The sequence below is a fragment of the Leptonychotes weddellii genome, chromosome X (assembly GCF_054177405.1).
Source record: "Leptonychotes weddellii isolate Sample4059 chromosome X, ASM5417740v2, whole genome shotgun sequence".
In the NCBI taxonomy this organism is placed as follows: Eukaryota; Metazoa; Chordata; class Mammalia; order Carnivora; family Phocidae; genus Leptonychotes; species Leptonychotes weddellii.
This window is the reverse complement of record NC_138385.1, coordinates 548,977-555,745: the sequence shown is the minus strand read 5'-3', so window position 1 is coordinate 555,745 and position 6,769 is coordinate 548,977. Positions and strand designations below refer to the sequence as shown.

The window sequence follows — 6,769 nt, the reverse complement described above, 5'->3', positions numbered from 1 at the left end:
TTTTTTAAAGATTTTATTTATTTATTTGAGACAGAGAGAATGAGAGAGAGAGAGAGCACATGAGAGGGGGGAGGGTCAGAGGGAGAAGCAGGCTCCTCGCCGAGCAGGGAGCCCGATGCGGGACTCGATCCCGGGACTCCAGGATCATGACCTGAGCCGAAGGCAGTCGCTTAACCAACTGAGCCACCCAGGCGCCCCATAGAAAAGGTTTTAAGTATTATTTACCTCTTGTCAAAACATTAGGGATAGCCATGGCTCCTCTGTGCCAGATCTATTTCTTTATCTAGTTGGTATGAAATACCTCACATTTGAGCCAGAGTTTTAAAGAGGCATTCAGAATTGAGAACAGTAGCAATAGCATGTGTGAAGTAAATTATTTCCATCATCAAACGTTCTGCTGTCTCACAGTGGCCACAACTCTTAGAATTATTCTTTAAAAGTTTATAGATACACATGCTTAGAATCTTAGCACATTTTGTTGTCATGGCCTGTTACCATGTCTGCAACCTCGGCTAGACTATCCACTTCTGGAGGGTAAGGCTTGTGTCTTCACCATTTCACCCATGGAACTGAGCACTTAATAGGTATTCAGGATTTGTTGAACATATGACTGATGACTTCAAAATAATAAACGTATCCAGAAAAGGGACTGATCCAAAGAATTATTTGAGACTTTATGAGTTCTGAGAATGCGGGAAACTTAGAATTAATTCTTAAACTTGCAGGTGATCTCTGTAAAATGTATGTTTTTAAGGCCTTCTTTTAAAATGTTTGCCTTTTAACTTGGGAAAAAATGGATTGAATTTGGAAATTGTAGCTACCAATGGATGTGTGGAACTTTTTAGATTTCATCTATCTGCATTTTTTCCCTCATTTTAAGGCAACGTAAGTTATTTTGCTTACAATATGTATGAACCATCCCCAAATCATAATGCTATAAGCCTCTGTATTGCGTATTTTTGTGTAAGAACTAAAAAAAAATGTTTTCACTTTTTATTATGGAAATTTTCAGACATATCTAAAAGTACAGTGACCCTCATATATTTATCACCCACCTGCAATGATGATCAAATCATAGCTTGTTTTATCAATTGTTTTGAAACAAATACAAAATGTATCATTTCATTATATTTCAGTATGTGTCTCTAAAAGGTAAGAACTGTTTTTAAAAATCATAAATATAATACTCTACTATCATACCAAAAAATTAATAATAATTCGTTACTATCATCAAATATCCGGCCAGTTTTCAAAATTTCCTGTCTCTTAAGTGGTTTGCATTTGGTTTGATTGAATCAAAATCCATATAAGGTCTACCCACATTGCATTCAAATGGTCTCTTAAGTCTCTTTTAATCTTGTATGTTCTTTTTTTTTCCTTTATTTTTTTGGCCTGCAATATAGTTATTAAAGACACTGAGTTATTTGTTCCTTAGTTTTCTACATTCTGCTTCTGGTGCCTGGGTCCCTGGGTTATGTCATACATGGCAATCAAGGCTGCAGCTCTTTGGTGACTTGACCCAAGGGAAAGGTTACTGTAAAACCTAAGTGACGTGTCCTGTGCTCCTTTGGGTTGCATGACAGGAAGAGTGGCCATTGGATGCCTCTCTGATGGGATGGGAGTTGCCTGTGATTATTGGCAATGACAACAGACATTAGCAGGTCATTCTAAGCTCTCAGCAGGTTGTAATAGATAATAGACTGAAATAAAATCTCTAGGTTCCTGCTGAAGTTTCTTCCAAGGTGGCTGCTTCTGGGACCCTGAAGTGCATGGTTAAGGTCAGTATTGCAGGTTGGTGTCATGCTGTGCGTTGCTCTGGTGTATATGTCAGATTTCAGCTGAGCTGAAGTAGGCGCAGGCATTTAGGGGAGCTTATAAATTGAGGCCCTTTTGCCAGCAGCTTTGTTTGAGATGGTGAAGGGGGAGGTAAGATTTCTCCCAAAAGAACAGCTAGCTGCCAACCCTTCATGCAAAACCAAGATACCAGGACCAGGCAATTGCACCCATGACTGCAGCATTTTCATTTGATTAGCAAGGCCTGTTTAGTGAGGCACATATTTTTCTCTAGTACCCAGAGTCCAATAATGTGCTGGGCTTCTTTTTTAGTGGTGGGGGAGCTGAAGAGACTGCAGTTTTTCCTTGAATGACAGGTATCCAGTGTGTTCAGGGTTTTGGCGCCCCCTGATGGCAGGGGTGTGGTAACCCCACACTCGGGCCTTCTCTACTTGTAGCTTGGCCCAAATTGGGAGAAACTCCTATGACGCTGAGTTGTCTGACATAACACATCCACACCTGGTGCCTGGAACACCTGCAATGCTTTTCTCCCCTTTGCCACCCTGCCCCCAAGCACCCCACTGCGCCCTTTTTGTCCCCTGCCGGGCCACCACGGCCCCTCCCAGTGCCCTTGTGACTCTGGACCACCCTTTGATCAATTGTTGCTCCCGTGATGGGACTGGGCAGGATTGGGACATGGGGCCCGACACAGCAGAGATATAATGCTTGAGTTCCTTCTCCCCAAAGTTCGCCGTGGTGTCAGTTTAGGGCTGCTGCCCTCTCATTCTCAAAAAATAGACTCCAGTGTTGTCAGTCTCCCTAAGGCTCTGTGTACTCATTGCTGAGCAGCCTCATAGTCATTAGTGTCATTGTCTTAACATACAACATTTTCCTCCTGCTTCCCATCTGGACCTCATGTTTGCTGCAACCTCTTACCACTCAGCCTGGAGACATTCATCAAAGAGCAGGGGTCTTGATTTCCCCCACCTGCCCTACCATTGGGTAAGAGTCCTCCTTACTGTACCTGGGCAGTTAACTGTCTCATGGATGCTGGCAGAAGACAGGACATGAATAAAGTTGGAGAACAGTATTCTAGAAGGAATGAATCTTATGTAATTCTAGCTAACATACTCTTGGGGTGGGTGCTTAAGGTATCAAAATGCAGTTACTGTATAGTTAACTATTATAAGAATGTTGTCTCCATCCTTGTTTGACATTTGTCAGCAAGATGGGCATGACTAATGGTTGGGCTCTTACTTGAAACCTCTACTTTTCTATAGTTTTGGAAAATACAATAAATCTGCTTGAAGAAATGGTATAGAGATGGATTTGAAATTTCTGAGTATCATTAATGTTTCATGATCATCTCAGTTTCTTCTCTGAAGGAAACTCACTTAAGGCCAGTTTTGGACCCTGTAAGCAAAATTAGACTGCTGCCCTCTCTGCTGCTTCCACCAACTTACCAGCTTGGTTTCTTTGTCATGAAGTCCAGGTATGGGGCCTTCTTGATCGTTTACACAATGTTAGTGTATCTCTTGGAAAATTGGGCAAAAAATATATATCTTATCCTGGACCTGATTTCCCAGAAATCATGTTCTGTGATGTTTGGTTCTTCTTAAGGAATCATGAATTTTAAGAGCACTATTTTTCCTGAAGAAAATTGACAGTGCTGCACTTTTTTCACATTTAAAAAAACCTGTGAAGTCAGCTTATTGACTCACCAAAACTGTCTACCTTTCTGAATTTAAAATCATAAGAAATGCTATTAGGATTATTGAGAGCAATGGAATTCTACAAACTACTGATACCTGGCTCTCATCCTAAAGACTGATTTCACTCGTCTGGGGTACCTTTGGGCAGCCTGAGTTTTTGACATGCCTCGTATGTTTCTACTGAGCAGCCAAGGTTGAGAACCACTGAAGCAGATTTGGAACCTGGTGCTAAAAAAGTTATAGTTCTGCTGTTAACAAGTGACTACTTAACAGGCCTTTAAAGCCTTTTATATTAAGTGCCATACAACTTTAGATGCCTTTCAGATAAAAAACACAAGTGTACAGTTTATTAAATGTTAGGAGTTGTGGGAAGTGGATGCAGGGAAGGGAGTTGTCACACTAGCATAATGGCAGATCAGGAGCTTTTGTCATCAATGGATGCTGAAGTTTTGGGATGAAAAGTAGTGGGATATGGCCCAACATATCACCCTCTACATTGATGTCTTTTAGTCACTAATTAACCAAGTGATTAAACTTAGCACCACCAGCCCACTTACAGACTTCTTAGTCTCTAAAATAGAGGAGATCATAGTTCTCACCTTCCCACTTCCTCCCTGGAGACTGAGCTTCAGTGCTGTGGCCCCTAACGCATAAAAAACACTGGATGAATGTTGAGCTTTTTTGATGGCTATTTTATTTTTCTGTGTGTCATAATAGTTGAGAAGAATCAGATTTAAATTAATGTCTGCCAATAGATGTTAACTTCAACTGAGACAGGACTGAGTTTAAAGATAGGAAGGAACAATTTATTTGAAGCTTTAAAAGTCCTAAGTAAAGTAGTATACCATAGGAAAAAAATTTTAAAACAGTCTGAAACTTGAGTAGTTAATAAAAATAATTTTGTAATAAAGCACAGGAAAACAATGTATTTGGTCATATTGTGATTCCTAATGTAAATCCTAGCACCGCTATTAATTGGTAATTTTAAATGTAATTTACATTTGTATATGATGTAAACAGTTGGAAAATATTTGATTAAATCGTTTCACTATTAACACAAGAGTTCATTTAAATGATTTCATGAGAACAGAGCATGGTTACCTTGGTTTGTCGACCAAACATCTTTAAGGCAGCGTTTCTCCAAGTCTCTCTGGGGAACGTTCACCCTGTGAGGTGCTGTCTGCAAAATGGGTACACTTTGGCAAGTACTGCATACAGTAGTCCTTTTCAAAGAAACATGATTTACAGTAGCATATTGAAAGCTTTGAAGTCTTACAGGAGAGAAACCTGTTAACTTATGTCTAACCTAGCATTCCCCAAACTTACCTGACCACAGAAGCCTTTTGTCCCCCCTTTTACAGCAATTCCTAGAAGCACTTTAGGGATTGCTGCTTAAAAGAAGAGTTGGTCTCAAATAATAATGGTATTTGAATATCACAGACTATCTTATGTTAGTCCATTCATGGCAATGTAGGCTTTTTCTAGCATGCTGAAAGAGGCAAGGAAGGATCCTCACAGTTATAGACTGAATGTTTGTGTTTCCAAAAATTCATGTTGAAATCATAACACCCAAGGTGATGGTATTTGGAGGTGGGGCTTTTGGGAGATGATTAGTTCATGGAGGTGGAACCCTCGTGACTCATTAGTGCCTCTATTAAACACACCCGGGAAAGCTTGCCCACCCCTCCCAACAGGTGAGGACACAGCAAGACAGGCATCTGTGAACCAGGAAGCAGGCCCTCACCAGACATCAAATCTGCTGGTGCCTTGATCTTGGACTTCCAGCCTCCATAACTGTGAGAAATAACATGTCTGCTGTTTATAAGCCTGAATGGACTTAACAGCAGCCTGAATGGACTAAGACAAGGACATATCAGAATTTGTTTCTGCTCCTGCTTAGAAAGTCATCTTTTTCTTTTTGGGGCAGAGTGGAGTGATAGTGGTTCTAGCACCTCTTTGAGGAAAGCAAATGGCCTGTTTGATACTGTCACTCCGCCACCACTACATGAAGTCACTGACAACTGTCAACAGGCTTCTTGTATTAACATCATGAAGATCCACTGTAACGTTTTGATTATAAGGATATAAAGTTTTTTTTTTTTTCTGGTTTTCTCATGATAAATCAGGGGTCGTTAAACATTACAAGAATCATTTCTAGGCCTTTCCTACCACTCTTTGAACAAATATTAAGTGTCTTCTTGCTAGGCACTGTGGTGGGGAGGTAAAAGTGGAAAGATGCTCTCACTGGCATCTGGAAGGACACTTTGCTCTGAATCACTGGAAATGCAACAGGTATGGAGTTGGGTTAGAGAAACCTTTGAATTTAGCATGTATGAAAGGCATCATGATTGTGGCACTGGAGGGGTATCTTTTCACTTAACACATGACTAGTTTTATGAATGGTACCAGTACTCTAAACTCAAATGCTAAAGACAATTCATTAACATCTATATCTATAATCTTAAGAAATGCATTTAGGGGGCTCCTGAGTGGCTTATTCAGTTGAGTGTCCAACTCTTGGTTTCGAGTCCTACAGTGGGCTCCGTGCTCAGCACGGAGTCTGCTTCAGATTCTCTCTCCCTTTCCCTCTCCCCCGCCACTCTCCCCACTCACTCATGCTCTAATAAATAAATAAAATCTTTTCTAAAAAACCAAATACATTTAGTACTCATGTGTTTTTTTCCTAACACCACCAAGCAATTCTCCCAATTCTCAGTGGCCACTGACTAGGTGTCCTACAAACTTAATTCAGTTATGACCCTATCTACTTGGAATTAGTGTCAGATCCCACAGGTTAAGGGCTCAGACAACAAGACTGCCCCTAATTCAAACACCTATTGCTAAGCCCTGATTGTTACCTGTCCTTCTGACTTACTGGCTATAAATCTGAAGTTCCCAATGACATCCTCCTTGGGTTTGATTAATTTGCTAGAGTAACTACAGAACTCAGAAAAACATTTACTTAAACATTTACCAGCTTATTATAAAGGATACAGATGAACAGCTAGGTGAAGAGGTACAAAGGGCAAGGTCCCACAGACAGGGTCTGTCCAAACCCAGTCCTTTTGGGTTTTTATAGAGGCTTCATTACAGTCACGATTGATTAAATCATTGGCCATTGGTGTTTGATTTAACCTCCAGCCCCTCTCCCCTCCCTAGAGGTGGGGGGGAAGTGAGGGATTGAAAGTTCCAACCCTCTAATCACACGGTTCCCCTGGCAACCAGTCCCCATCCACAGGTTACTTAGGAGCTTTCCAAAAGTTACCTCATTAAAGTTACAAGAC

General features: G+C 40.8%; 1 long non-coding RNA gene across 1 annotated transcript; it reads left to right on the top strand.

Moving 5' to 3' along the window:
• The first annotated feature begins 6 nt into the window (after nt 1–6).
• LOC145717747 (uncharacterized) lies at nt 7–1,434 on the top strand. The gene is made up of 2 exons (XR_014141131.1): nt 7–318; nt 353–1,434. It is a non-coding gene; the product is annotated as an uncharacterized LOC145717747 (long non-coding RNA).
• The last annotated feature ends 5,335 nt before the right edge of the window (nt 1,435–6,769 follow it).